The sequence below is a fragment of the Nyctereutes procyonoides genome, unplaced genomic scaffold, assembly GCF_905146905.1.
Source record: "Nyctereutes procyonoides isolate TBG_1078 unplaced genomic scaffold, NYPRO_anot_genome, whole genome shotgun sequence".
Taxonomy (NCBI): Eukaryota; Metazoa; Chordata; class Mammalia; order Carnivora; family Canidae; genus Nyctereutes; species Nyctereutes procyonoides.
In genome coordinates, this window is record NW_026575131.1 from 117,003 (window position 1) to 132,381 (window position 15,379).

At 46.0% G+C, this 15,379-nt stretch overlaps 1 pseudogene; it reads right to left on the reverse strand.

Annotated features, from left to right (window-relative positions):
* Window positions 1-11,953: 11,953 nt before the first annotated feature.
* LOC129521596 (E3 ubiquitin-protein ligase RNF152-like) lies at window positions 11,954-12,922 on the reverse strand (annotated as a pseudogene).
* Between the last annotated feature and the right edge of the window lie 2,457 nt (window positions 12,923-15,379).

Here is a 15,379-nt window from a genome sequence, read left to right on the forward strand (position 1 = left end):
AAGTTTAAAAAGTTGAGCGTAATTTAGAAAAGTTTCATAGCCAATTTGAAGGAACAGGCCTTGGAACTCGAATAGGTACATACCTGCAGAGCAACAGTTCAGATTTCCCATCGTGGGGAGCTCCACAACTATTACCACACTGGTACTGCTCAGCTCTGAGAGTAACAGTGGGAAATTAAGGGATTGTGCGCATCATCACATCCCCATGGTAACGGGCCATTGTATAACTTCCGGAGTGAATGCACATCTACACAGTATGGGCCTTTGTGATGCGGTGTGGGCTACTGTCTGTCTACATGGCCACCTGTGGCACTTAGCAGGAAAAAAGTTAAGTTTTTCCCCTAAGGTTAGGAACTCAACAGAGATGCCCATTCTCACCGCTGTTGTTTGACATAGTGCTAGAAGTCCCGGCCTCAGGAATATGACAACAAAAAGAAACAAAAGGCATTCAAATGGTCAAAGAAGAAGTCAAACTCTTACCATCTGCAGATGACAGGATACTGTATGTACAAAACCCAAAAGACTCCACCCTAAGATGGGTGGAACTGGTAGAGGAATTCAGTACTGTGGCGGGGTACAAAGTCAATGCACAGGAATCTGTTGATGAGACAGAAAAAAGAGTTTTTTTTTTTTTTTTCCAAATTTCCTCTTGTGATTGAGTTCTAGTTTCAAATCATGTGTTCTGAAAATATGCAGGGGACAATCCCAATCTTTTAGTTCTGTATATAGGTGAAATCTATTGGGTCTACTGTATCATTTAAAGCCCTTGTTAATTTGGGCATAAACATTCATGATTGTTAGGTCTTCTTGTTGGATATATCCTATAAGTATGATATAGTATACCTCTTTTCTCTTACCAAAGTCTTTGGGATAAAGTTCGTTTTATCTAATATGAGGATGGCTACCCCAGCTTCCTTTTGAGAACCATTTGAATGGTAAATGGTTCTCCAAACATTCATTTTCAGGCTGGAGGTGTCCTTAGCTCTAAAATGAGTCTCTTCGAGACTAAAGGGATCTGTCTTGCTTTATTATCCTGTCAGAAACCCTGCATCTTTTCATGGGATCATTTTGCCCTTTCACATTCAGAGTAACTATTGAAACATACGAATTTAGTGTCATCATAATACCTCTTCAATCCCTGTTTTGTGGATTATTTCTTCGAGCTTCCTCTTTCTTTTACAGGGTCCCCCTTAATATTTTTTTGCAGAGCTTGTTTGGTGGTCACATATTTTTTAAGTTTCTGCCTATGTTGGAAGCTTTTTATGTCTCCTTCTTTCTGAATGAGAGCCTTGAAGGATAGAGTATTCTTGGCTGCATGTTCTTCCCCTTTAGGACCTTGAATATATCCTGCCAGGCCATCTGGCCTGCCAGCTCTCTGTGGAGAACTCTGCTGTTAATCTAATAAATTTCCCCATATAAGTTTGGAATCTCCTATCTCTCACTGCTTTAAGGATTTTCTCTTGTCTTTGGCAAGTTTCAAGTTAAATGTCAAGGTATTTGTCAAGGTATAAATGTCTATATACAGACATATAGATCAATAGAACAGAATAGAGAACCCAGAAATGGGCACTGAACTCTATGTTCAACTAAAATTCGAAGGCAGCAAAGACTGTCCCCTGGAAAAAGGACAGTCTCTTCAATAAATGGCGCTGGGAAAATTGAACAGCCATGTGCAGAAGAATGAACTACACCATTCTTTTCCACCAGACAAAAAGATAAACTCTAACTGGATTAAAGATCTAAATGTGAGACAAGAATCCATCAAGTTCCTAGAGGATAACACAGGCAACACCATTTTTGAACTTGGCCACAGCAACGTCCTGCAAGATACATGTATGAAGGCAAGGGAACAAAAGCAAAAATGAACTATTGGGACTTCATCAAGATAAAGAGCTTCTGCACAGCAAAAGAAAAAGTCTACAAAACTACAAGACAACCTACAGAATGGGAGAAGATATTTGCAAATGACATATTAGTTAATGGGCTAGTATCCAAGATTGATAGAGAACTTATCAAGCTTAACGCCAAGGAACAAAAAATCTAATCATGAAATGGGCAGAGGACAAAAACAGACAAATCTACAAAGAAGGCATACTCATGGTCAACAAGTATATGAGAAAATGCTCCACGTCACATGCCATTGGGTAAATACAAATCAAAACTACAATGAGATACTACCACATGCCAGTGAGATTGGCGAAACTAACAAGGCAGGACACAGCAAACTTTGGAGAGGATGTGGGAAAAGGGGAAACATCTTGCACTGTTGGTGGAAATGTGAACTGGTAGCCACTCTGGGAAAATGTGTGGAGGTTCCTCAAGAAACTAAAACTAGACCTACCTTACAACCCAGCAACTCCACTGCTGGGGATTTACCCTAAAGACACAGATGTAGTGAAACACCATGATTTTGAAGGAATCTTGTCTCACATTTAGATCTTTCATCCATTTTGAGTTTATCTTTGTGTATGGTGCAAGAGAGTGGTCTAGTTTCACTATTCTGCCACCTGCACTCCAGTGTTCATACCAGCAATATCCACAACAGGAAAACTGTAGAGGAGCCACGATTTCCTTCGACACATGAATGGGTAAAGAAGATGTGGTCTAAATATACAATGGAATATTAGCCATCAGAAAAGACAAACACCAGCATTTGCTTCGATGTGGATGGAACTGGAGGGCATGATGCTGACTGAAGTCAGTCAATGGGAGAAAGGCAATCATCATATGCTTCCACTCATATGTGAAAAATAAGCAATAGTGAAAAGGGTTATCAAGAAAGGAGGGGAACTGAGAGGAAAAATTAGAGAGGGAGGGAAACCATGAGAGACTCCTAACTCTGGGAAATGAACAAAGGGTTGCAGAAGGGGAGGTGCGTGGGGCAATGGGATGACTGCACGATGGCCACTAAGGAGGGCACTCGAAGGAATGAGCACTGTGTGTTAAACTATATGTTGGCAAATGGAATTTAAATGCAATAATCATGATTAAAATCCAGAAACACTCTTTCAGGGAGATAGCGATAATGCTCTATGTCCAAAAAGTAGCTAAAGTCTGTGAATTGCACCGGACACATTGGTTACTAGTAAAGTGAACTGAATGTACCCATTGTCTGAGTAAATGTAAATTTGAGCATGTGAATTCACAGGGAAAGATGGGTCCCCTGGCTGCCTCAGTCAAGGAGGCACGCAACTCTTGATCTCAGGGTCCTCACATTGAACATACAGCCTAGTTTTTAAACGTTCTTTTCAAACACAGAGAAGTGTGTCCCAGCATGTTTATTCCTGTGTCTTAAGGACATGAGACTTAGAGAGAATCCTCCATGTCAACCAAGTGAGGAAATCTCCACAGTACCTTGATCTGAGTCATCTGTACCTTGTACCCGTGTGTGGCCAGAAGTGGACTTTCGCCAATGGTCAGAAGGGGGGCCAGAAGTTGTTATTTCTGGACTAGGGATGCCCATTTCTTCCTGAATCTCGCAAACAAGATCCTGGGAAATACATAACAATACAGAGCACGGTTGGCAACTTGCTGACAGAAGACCATAGGGAACTTTGTCAGAGCGCAATCTTCTTTCCTTCTTCATCAGCTGCCCGGCAGAGACTCCTGAATTACAGTTGACCTTAGAAAGATGTTACAGATTGGCCTGGACTTCCACAGCGCACAGACTGGGTTGGTGGACAGATACCTTCTCTGGCTGACACATTCTAGACACGCAGCACAGTGACGACACCTATTGGCCCGGGTTCCCATATCACTTAGCAGGTACACATAGCTGAGAGAGTTATGGGGACCCCTCGGTGCCTCAGATCCCTGTTCTGCAGAGTGGAAATGTTATCCAGGTCTACAAATTGCTGTTCGATGTGTTAAGTTAGGAGGCTAAGAGCACTTTCCTACCAGGGAAGCCTTAAGGGAAGGAAAGGACTGACGCTTCACAATTGCTCTGTAGCTGTTCAGCTACTGAATGCCTAGAGAATGAGCTCCACACATGGTAGTGGCTGCTTCCAGAGAGGGGACATGGCTGGCTCCACAGCAGGGGGGATGGAGGCTGACTCCTCAGCCTTTACATGGCAATGTCGCAGAAGGGCTCATAGATAACATGTATCGTCGGCTCCTGTGATCCCCCCTTCAGCCCGCCCGGAGGGGCCAGAGAAGGGGCTTCAACCCATCGTTTACAGTGTAGGCTTTGGAAATGTAGAGAGATTAAGTGAATGCCCAGAGGTGGCTACAATGATGAGTGTTAGATCCCAGACAGGAATGTAGTTGTTCCCTGGGAGAGAGATCTGAAATACTCTGTATTTTCACAAATCCTCCTGCCCCACAATTGCCGAGGGATACAGTGCATGCCCTGGAGTAGGTGCCTGGGCCAGGAAAAGAGCTGGAAACCTAGCTCAGCCTCCTGATCCCGTGTTTCTTCTCCCTGAGAGAAGATAGGATGGTTTCCTCCAAACCAAGCCCATGTGAGGTTCAGGGAAATCCAACAGTGGCCATCCTCCCCAGCATCTTCCCAGCGTCTGCTTCCTCTCCCTGGGCCTTTCAATGACCAGGTGACCACACCCAATGACCAGTGGTCTCTTCAGCCCTCAAGCTGACTCCAAACCCATGACATCCCAAACCAACTGTTATATGATGGCTCTGCCCAGAATTAGCTTCTCTTCAACTCACCAACTCTAGATGAACAGTTCCAGCATGCTCATGGGAAGGGGGACGTCTGGGCTAGGGCTTTAGTTGTTGAAAGATTAATTCTGTGCTGTTCAGCATCTCACTACTGATGTGAGTGACTGAGCAGCGTGGACTAAGGCCTGGCTGACAGCGCGTGTGGCTACACTGGCTGCTTTCTTGCCTTTCTGCTCCCATTCTCCCGTGCAACCAGTCTGTGCTCTGGGATCTCTCCTCATCCTTCTCTAGACCCAGCATTGGGAGGCAGCAGGGGCTTCCCTGCATACCCACCAAAACCAAAGCCTGGGGGAGCCCACCTCTGGTCTCTCTTTAGAAAACAACAGCCAGACCATCTGCTTCTCAGTGGCCTGATACAAGAATGAACATTGTAAAGTAACAGCACAGTATTAGAAAACACCTTTCTATAACCCTGTAGACGAATTGGAGAGTGGAAATACAAAAGAGCACGTGAATATGATTTCAGTAAAAGTTATCCAGCCCAGGGGAAGGAACAGTCTTAAGAAAAGTAATGTGAACATACCTGTAGAAAAACAATTCAGATTTCCCATCATGAGGAGCATCTCAGCTATCACCACTTGGCTGTTGCTCAGCTCAGAGAGTGACAGTTGGGCTAGAATGCAAAGTGTGCATCATCATATCCCCATGGCGATTGGTCATCGAGGGCCTTCAGAGTGAACGTGCCTCTGCACGCTGTGGGTCCAACTGCTGCTGTTTAGATGAGTGTCTGTTTACATGGGCACGTGTGGCATTTACGAGGACATATGTGTTTCAAGTTATACCAGAAAACAGAAAACAAAAAAGAAAACAGTGTCCGCCTAATGCAGGTGGCAGAAAAAGTTTCAGCGTGAAAAGTGCAAAGCGAGCATGTTCAAAAAAGAGAAGCTCCATCCGAAGAGGGGCAAGATGGCGGAAGAGTAGGGTCCCCAAATCACCTGTCCCCAACAAATTACCTAGATAACCTTCAAATCATCCTGAAAATCTACGAATTCGGCCTGAGATGTAAAGAGAGACCAGCTGGAATGCTACAGTGAGAGGAGTTCACGCTTCTATCAAGGTAGGAAGACGGGGAAAAAGAAATAAAGAAACAAAAGGCCTCCGAGGGGGAGGGGCCCCGCGAGGAGCCGGGCTGAGGCCGGGGCGAGTGTCCCCAGGACAGGAGAGCCCCGTCCCGGAGGAGCAAGAGCTGCACCAACCTTCCCGGACGGGCGGAAAGGGGCTCGCAGGGAGTTGGAGCAGGACCCAGGAGGGCGGGGATGCCCTCGGGCTCCCTGGGACACTAACAGACACCTGCGCCCCGGGAGAGTGCGCCGAGCTCCCTAAGGGCTGCAGTACGCACCGGAGCAGTTCGGAGGGGCTCGGGAGCGGCTCCAGGGAGGGAGCTGCGGGGCGGGAGCGCGAATCCAACAGCGCAGGCCCCGGAGCGCCGGGACACAGCCCAGGATCCGGCCTTCCCCGGGAAAGGCAGAGGCCGGGAGGGCCCAGGACAGCAAGAGAGTGGTCTAGTTTCATTCTTCTGCATGTGGATGTCCAATTTTCCCAGCACCATCTATTGAAGAGACTGTCTTTCTTCCAGTGGATAGTCTTTCCTCCTTTATCGAATATTAGTTGACCATAAAGTTCAGGGTCCACTTCTGGGTTCTCTATTTTGTTCCACTGATCTACATGTCTGTTTTTGTGCCAGTACCACACTGTCTTGATGACCACAGCTTTGTAGCACAACCTGAATTCTGGCATTGTGATGCCCCCAGCTATGGTTTTCTTTTTAAAAATTCCCCTGGTTATTCGGGGTCTTTTCTGATTCCACACAAATCTTAAAATAATTGTTCTAACTCTCTGAAGAAAGTCCATGGTATTTTGATAGGTCTTGCATTAAACGTGTAAATTGCCCTGGGTAACATTGACATTTTCACAATATTATTTCTGCCAATCCATGAGCATGGAATATTTTTCCATCTCTTTGTGTCTTCCTCAATTTCTTTCAGAAGTGTTCTATACGTTTTAGGGTATAGATCCTTTACCTCTTTGGTTAGGTTTATTCCTAGGTATCTTATGCTTTTGGGTGCAATTGTAAATGGGATTGACTCCTTAATTTCTCTTTCTTCAGTCTCATTGTTAGTGTATAGAAATGCCATTGATTTCTGGGCATTGATTTTGTATCCTGCCACGCTGCCAAATTGCTGTATGAGTTCTAGCAATCTTGGGGTGGAGGCTTTTGGGTTTTCTATGTAGAGTATCATGTCATCGGTGAAGAGGGAGAGTTTGACTTCTTCTTTGCCAATTTGAATGCCTTTAATGTCTTTTTGTTGTCTGATTTCTGAGGCTAGGAATTCCAGTACTATGTTGAATAGCAGTGGTGAGAGTGGACATCCCTGTCTTGTTCCTGATCTTAGGGGAAAGGTTCCCAGTGCCTCCCCATTGAGAATGATATTTGCTGTGGGCTTTTCGTAGATGGCTTTTAAGATGTTGAGGAATGTTCCCTCTATCCGTACGCTCTGAAGAGTTTTGATCAGGAATGGATGCTGTATTTTGTCAAATGCTTTCTCTGCATCTAAAGAGAGGATCATATGGTTCTTGTTTTTTCTCTTGCTGATATGATGAATCACATTGATTGTTTTATGAGTGTTGAACCAGCCTTGTGTCCCGGGGATAAATCCTACTTGGTCATGGTGAATAATCTTCTTAATGTACTGTTGGATCCTATTGGCTAGTATCTTGTTGAGAATTTTTGCATCCATGTTCATCAGGGATATTGGTCTGTAATTGTCCTTTTTGGTGGGGTCTTTGTCTGGTTTTGTAATTAAGGTGATGCTGGCCTCATAGAACGAATTTGGAAGTACTCCATCTCTTTCTATCTTTCCGAACAGCTTTAGTAGAATAGGTATGGTTTCTTCTTTAAACGTTTGATAGAATTCCCCAGGGAAGCCATCTGGCCCTGGACTTTTGTGTCTTGGGAGGTTTTTGATGACTCCTTCAATTTCCTCCCTGGTTATTGGCCTGTTCAGGTTTTCTATTTCTTCCTGTTCCAGTTTTGGTAGTTTGTGGCTTTCCAGGAATGCGTCCATTTCTTCTAGATTGCCTAATTTATTGGCGTAGAGCTGTTCATAATATGTTTTTAAAATCGTTTGTATTTCCTTGGTGTTGGTAGTGATCTCTCCTTTCTCATTCATGATTTTATTAATTTGAGTCTTCTCTGTCTTCTTTTTAATAAGGTTGGCTAATGGTTTATCTATCTTATTGATTCTTTCAAAGAACCAACTCCTGGTTTTGTTGATCTGTTCCACAGTTCTTCTGGTCTCAATTTCGTTGAGTTCTGCTTGAATCTTTATTAACTCTCTTATTCTGCTTGGTGTAGGACCTATTTGCTGTTTTTTCTCTAGCTCCTTTAGGTGTAGGTGTAAGGTTAGCTTTTGTATTTGAGTTCTTTCCAGTTTCTGGATGGATGTTTGTATTGCGATGTATTTCCCCCTCAGGACTGCTTTTGCTGTATCCCAAAGATTTTGAATGGTTGTATCTTCATTCTCATTAGTTTCTATGAATCTTTTTAATTCTTCCTTAATTTCCTGGTTGACTCTTTCATCTTTTAGCAGGATGGTCCTTAACCTCCACGTGTTTGATGTCCTTCCAAACATCTTGTTATGATTTAGTTGTAATTTCAAGGCATTATGGTCTGAGAATATGCAGGGGACGATCCCAATCTTTTGGTATCAGTTCAGACCCGATTTGTGACCCAGTATGTGGTCTATTCTGGAGAAAGTTCCATGTGCACTTGAGAAGAATGTGTATTCAGTTGAGTTTGGATGTAAAGTTCTGTAGATATCTGTGAAATCCATCTGGTCCAGTGTATCATTTAAAGCTCTCGTTTCTTTGGAGATGTGCTTAGAAGATCTATCGAGTATAGAAAGCGCTAGATTGAAGTCACCAAGTATAAGTGTATTATATTCTAAGTATGTCTTAATTTTGGTTATTAATTGATTGATATATTTGGCAGCTCCCACATTTGGGGCATATATACTGAGGATTGTTAAGTCCTCTTGCTGGATAGATCCTTTAAGTATGATATAGTGTCCCTCTTCATCTCTCACTACAGTCTTCGTGGTAAGTTTTAGTTTATCTGATATAAGGATGGCTACCCCTGCTTTCTTTTGAGGACCATTCGAATGGTAAATGGTTCTCCAACATTTTATTTTCAGGCTGTAGGTGTTCTTCTGTCTAAAATGAGTCTCTTGTACACAGCAAATAGATGGATCCTGCTTTTTTATCCAGTCTGACACCCTGTGCCTTTTGATGGGGTCATTAAGCCCGTTCACGTTCAGAGTTACTATTGACAGATATGAGTTCAGTGTCATCATGATATCTATTCAGTCCCTGTTTTTGTGGATTGTTCCATTGGACTTCTTCTTAAAGAAGAATTTTAAGAGTCCCCCTTAAAGTTTCTTGCAGAGCTGGTTTGGAGGTCACATATTCTTTCAGTTCCTGCCTGTCTTGGAAGCTCTTTATCTCTCCTTCCATTCTGAATGAGAGCCTTGCTGGATAAAGTATTCTTGGTTGTATGTTCTTCTCATTTAGGACCCTGAATATATCCTGCCAGCCCTTTCTGGCCTGCCAGGTCTCTGTGGAGAGGTCTGCTGTTACCCTAATATTCCTCCCCATAAAATTCAGGGATTTCTTGTCTCTTGCTGCTTTAAGGATCTTCTCTTTATCTTTGGAATTTGCAAGCTTAACTATCAAATGTCGAGGTGTTGAACGGTTTTTATTGATTTTAGGGGGGGATCTCTCTCTTTCCTGGATCCGAATGCCTGTTTCCCTTCCCAGATTAGGAAAATTTTCAGCTATTATTTGTTCAAATACATATTCTGGCCTTCTGTCCCTTTCGGCGACCTCGGGAACCCCAGTTTAACGTAGGTTTTTCTTCCTCAGGCTGTCATTTTTTTCCCTTAATCTATCTTCATGGTCTTTTAATTGTTTGTCTCTTTTTTCCTCAGTTTCCCTCTTTGCCATCAACTTGTCTTCTATGTCACTCACTCATTCTTCCACCGCGTTAACCCTCATCGTTAGGACTTCTAGTTTGGATTGCATCTCATTCAATTGATTTTTAATTTCTGCCTGATTGGATCTAAATTCTGCAGTCATGAAGTCTCTTGAGTCCTTTATGATTTTTTCTAGAGCCACCCTAGCTTTATAATAGTGCTTCTGAATTGGCTTTCTGACATTGAATTGTAATCCAAACTTTGTACCTCTGTGTGAGAGAGGACTGTTTTTGATTCTTTCTTTTGAGGTGAGGTTTTCCTTCTAGTCATTTTGCTCAGTGCAGAGTGGCCAAAAACAAGTAGTATTGGGAAAAGAAGAAAAAGAGAGGAGAGAAAGAAGGAAAGATGAGAGAAAAAGAAAAAAGGAAGAAAAAGAGAAGAAAAAAGAGTGGGGGAAGTAAACAGAAATCAAAAAGCAAAAAAAAAAAAAAAAACCCACGGGGAGCAGGGAGTGTTTTCTGATTCTGTGTACTTTAAGTCCCTTGACTTCCCCTGGAATTGTCCGTCTAGCTGGTCTTCTGGGGGAGGGGCCTGTTGTACTGATTTTCAGGTTAACACTTGGGGGAGCTGCTCTGCCCCCTGCCTGGTGCAGGGTTCAGTGGGTTTTTTTTTTTTACCTCCATGAGGCCCCAAGAGGAACAATTACAGCGGCGGGGCCAGCTCTGGAGCCCTGGAGTCAGCTCCCACAGTAACTCTGGAGCTCTCGGTCTGCAGGGCCTGGAGGCTCTGGGGCGGGGCCGCTGATCTGCTCAGCTCCGGGCAGGAGCGTCCTCGCTGTCCTGGGCCCTCCCGGCCTCTGCCTGTCCCGGGGGAGGCCGGATCCTGGGCTGTGTCCCGGCGCTCTGTGCTCCGGGGCCTGCGCTATGGGATTAGCGCTCCCGCCCCGCAGCCCCCTCCGCGGAGCCGCCGCCCGAGCCCCTCCGAGCTGCTCCGGGTCCCGCCGTGCGCGCTGCAGCCCTTAGGGAGCTCGGAGCACTCTCCCGGGGCGCAGGTGTCTGTTAGTGTCCCAGGGAGCCCGAGGGCATCCCCGCCCTCCTGGGTCCTGCTCTAACTCCCTGCGGGCTCCTTTCCCCCGGGAAGGTTGGTGCAGCTCCTGCTCCTCCGGGACGGGGCTCTCCTGTCCTGGGGACACTCGCCCCGGCCTCAGCCCGGCTCCTCGCGGGGCCCCTCCACGTTGGAGGCCTTTTGTTTCTTTATTTCTACCCCACCCCAGTCTTCCTACCTTGATAGGAGCGTGAACTCTTCTCACTGTAGCATTCCAGCTGTTCTCTCTTTAAATCTCAGGCCAAATTCGTAGATTTTCAGGATGATTTGAAGGTTATCTAGGTAATTTGGTGGGGACAGGTGACTTGGGGACCCTACTCTTCTGCCATCTTGCCCCTCCTCCCCCAGGAATATATATATATATATTTTTTTAAAGACATATTTATTCAGCGTCATGATCAGACTATTACATTTATCAATCGACAGCATGGGTGCAAAAAAAAAATCTACATTAAAACCCTTTGTTGGAATGCTTTACACTTTCCACAGAACAGAAACAGAAATAACCTGTTATACAATTAGTCACAAATACAGTCCTCGAGTTTTTTGCCCGTACACATGAGTATTGTCTAAAACATGTCTTCTTTGTAGCAGCTAGGCCCTGCCACCACTGTGCTTGGGTGAGTTCACAAATCTGTTGTAACCTGTAGCTTCCCTGTCACTTCTCTGGCTCTCCTCTCTTGCTAAGCTTTGTTTCCTGGCAGTAATTAAACTAAAGGAGACTGGATTTCCATTAAAAAGGGAAAGAAACCAGCACTGCATGTCACTGCTGAATTTTTACCTGGATTCTCAGGTTTAATTCTACTTGTATACAAAGTATCTTTGTTTTAAGCTACCACCTTTAGAGAAAATCACATAGTATGCACTTGCACGGTTTGACGTCTAAGTAGAAAACGTTTCTTTCGTAACGTGATTTTGAACAATCAGAAATTACGGTGCATTTCCTAAATGCTTATGAGGATGCATGCAATCATCTTCGAAGCTGTTGCCACCAACACTCAGAATGATTTGCCTGGCACCCTGTGGAGACCTCTCCTCTGCCCTCCGGGATTGTCTTCCCTTAATCAAGGGGCAGCCCCGAGGCCAGCGCTGGCACCAAATCTCAGCGTCCCCCAGCCCCCCCACCTTGTCGCTGGGATCCCATTACCAACACCTGCTCAAGTCCTAGTTGGCACCCACGAGAGACTTTGTGGCAGGCCCGCTCAGCCACAGGATATCACAGTGAAGCGCTTAGCAATGCAAGACAGGTTGTGCAGCGCGATGCCCAGGAGGAAGACCAGGACGCAGGCCACAGGATCACAGTGCACACCCGGGACCAGGTGGCGGTCCCCCCGACCCCCCTGCTGGGGCTGATGTTCCCCAGGGATGGTCACCACCCTCCGGGACGGGCTTCTGCTGGCCCAGGGGCAGCAGGCAGCAGCCCACGTCTCTGGGCAGCAGCGCTCGCTCCTTGGAGATGGGCAAGGGCAGCATGTAGCACCCCTTCGCTGGGAAGTCTGATGAAGCCCGGGGTGTGCTGGGACGCGAGCCGAATGGTGATGACCGCCAGGACCTCGGTGTCGTTGGGGAGCTGGGACACGGAGAACCCGGGGGCAGCTTGGTGATGCCCCAGCACCGCAGGCATCTCACGTCCTTGTGGCTCGTCCTCCTCTGCTGGAGGCCTACGGAGCAGCAGGTGTGTTTGCAATGCAGCAGCTTGGGCCTTCGACTGGGGCTGGAGTCCCTGAAACGCATCTGACGTGGCAGCAAAGACTCTTTGCGGAGGGTGTCCTTCGTGCCGGGGCGGGGAAGCCAAGGCCAGGGCGGAGGAGCTTGCTGTCAGAGGCCGGCACGCCCGCGGCCTCCTCCGTGTGGTCTTTCCTAGTGGCCAGGTGACCCGGGAGCTCACAGGCACAGAGCACACTCGGGTGTGTTAGTTCTCTCTCCTCAGCAGGCTCCGGCGCTCCCTGCAGAGGCGGCGGCGGCCTGGCCCAGTGGTCCCCGCGCGCCTGCCCCCCTGCTGGGCCAGACCCGCGCGGCGGGCTGCGGGCTGCGGAGCGGGCGCGGGGGGCTCGGCGGCGGCGCCTGCAGCCCCTGAGGGAGGCTTGGCGGAGGCTCGGGAGGCGCCCCACCTGCCCGCCGCCCTGGGCGCTCCCGGTCCCGGTCCGAGCCGCCGCCAGGAAATCAGGCATTCTTTTAAGATCTTCATCTGGGTGTGTGTGGGGGGAATCCCTGGGTGGCTCAGAGGTTTAGCGCCTGCCTTTGGGCCAGGGCCTGGTCCCGGAGTCCCAGGATCAAGTTCCACGTCGGGCTCCCTGCATGGAGCCTGCTTCTCCCTCCTCCTGTGTCTCTGCCTCTCTCTCTCTCTCTCTCTCTCCCTCTTTCTCTCATGAATATAGAAGTAAAATCTTTAAGAAAAAAAGATCTTGATCTGTGAACTTGAGAGACCTGTCGCCTTGAGATGCCATCTATTTCCGGGAGTCACCTCCCTCGTCAATTTTAAGTTTAGATTTCTAGCTGATGTGCAATTCCAAGAGTCTAAAGTCTCTTTTAACTGGGACATGTGGACCTAAAAGTCAAGTTCCTGAAGTTTGACTACTGTATGGGTAGTGAGGAGGACCCGGTATGGTCTCTACCAAGGGGGTTCAAGGCAGTCTTTCTTCTTAGACCTTCCAAATCAGAAGGATGGGAGAAAAGTGACTTTACTATGGAGAGTTGTAGGAATCCACTTCAGTTTATATGTATATCACAAAACCTCAAAGACAGTAAGTAGGACTAAAATCTGAAACAAGAGGAAAAGAAAAAAGTAAAAAAGAAGTGATGGCCACTGTAAGCAGAGAGGTGGACTTTCTGGGGAAGGATCAAATGGCAACTGTAGACATTAAAATCATGCTAACCACACAGGAATTTAGTGAGCTCCTGAGCACGGAGCATTCAGTGAGCTTGCAGGTAGCGCCCCAGGACTTTCACAAACTTAAATATAACCCAAAACAGACCAATGAGAACAGTCAGGAACTGTGGAGAATGAGAAAGGATATAACATCTGTGTAGGGAAATACTACAATGAGAAGAAAACACGGGACATAGAAGAAATAAATACTTGAAGTACTAATGACAGAAAACTTGTCTTTCATGTACCTGAACCACAAATCCATACGTCTCAGAAAAGTCCAAGCAGGATACCTATCATGGGACCAACACTTTGCATGTGATATAACTTTGTGAAACATGAAGATAAGAAGAAAATGTTGACAGAAACTTCCCTGGAGCAAAACGAGAGTCATCAAAATTTCATTGGGTTCTCTTCAGCCAGACAGAGAAGCCAACCCAGTGTTGGAGGGACAGATTTCAAGTATGGAAAGAAAAACGCTGTCCATCTGAAATTCTGCATTCATCAAATGACCTCTCCAAATTGCCCAGTGTCCAGAACTTCCATGCTTTTTGTCCTTCTTTCTAATTATTGCTGGCACTTGAAGAGTTCTCTTCTCTTTCAGGCACTGGGGAAATTTCATAAAAATGACATTTTTTTTCTTTTGCAGTTTGACTTGCCAACATATAGTATAACCCCCAGTAATCATCCCGTCAGGTACCCCCCACAGTGTGTGACACCCAGTCACCCCATCCCCCCACCCACCTCCCCTTCCACTACCCCTTGTTCATTTCCCAGAGTTAGGAGTCTCTCGTGTTCTGTCTCCTTCACTGATATTTCCCCCTCATTTGCTCTCCCTTCCCCTTTATTCATTTTCAGTATTTTTATATTCCCCAAATGAATGCGACCATACACTGTCCTTCTCCAATTGACTTACTTCACTCAGCATAATACCCTCCAGTTCCATCCACGTCAAAGAAAATGGTGGGGATTCATCACTTCTGATGGCTGAGTAATATTCCACTGTATACATAGACCACATCGTCTGTATCCATTCATTGCCGATGGACACCGAGGTTCCTTCCACTGTTTGGCTATTGTGGACATTGCTGCTATGAACATTGGGGTGCAGGTGTCCTGGCATTTCACTCATCTGCATCTTTGGGGTAAATCCCCAGCAGTGCGATTGCTGGGTCGTAGGGCAGGTCTATTGTTAACTCTTTGAAGAACCTCCACACAGTTTTCCAGAGTGGCTGCACCAGTTCACATTCCCACCAACAGTGTAAGAGGGTTCCCCTTTCTCCATATCCTCTCCCACATTTGTTGTTTCCTGCCTTGTTAATTTTCCCCATTCTCACTGGTGTGGGGGGTACCTCATTGTGGGTTTGATTTGTATTTCCCTGATAGCCAGTGATACGGAGCATTTTCTCACGTGCTTGTTGGCCATGCCTATGTCTTCTTTGGCACTCTGTTTCAATCATCTTCCCAAGGGTACTTCTACATCTTCTCAAAAGAGATTAAAGATAACCCCTAAAAAGAATAGTCTGGAGGACAAGTATGTCTGAGAATATAATATTCATAATAAACAGCTTCAAGGTCTTTCTTTCATCAAACCAAAAGTAAGCTCCCAAAAGGAAATTGAAAGGAAATCCTAAAGTAAACCTTTTGATCATCACTTTGTATGTATGTACCCTTCCATATTGTTCTAGTTCATGAACCCGTACCTAAGCATCTTCACCGAATTTCCATTTTAACTGTATTTTGAACAGGGTAAATCAAA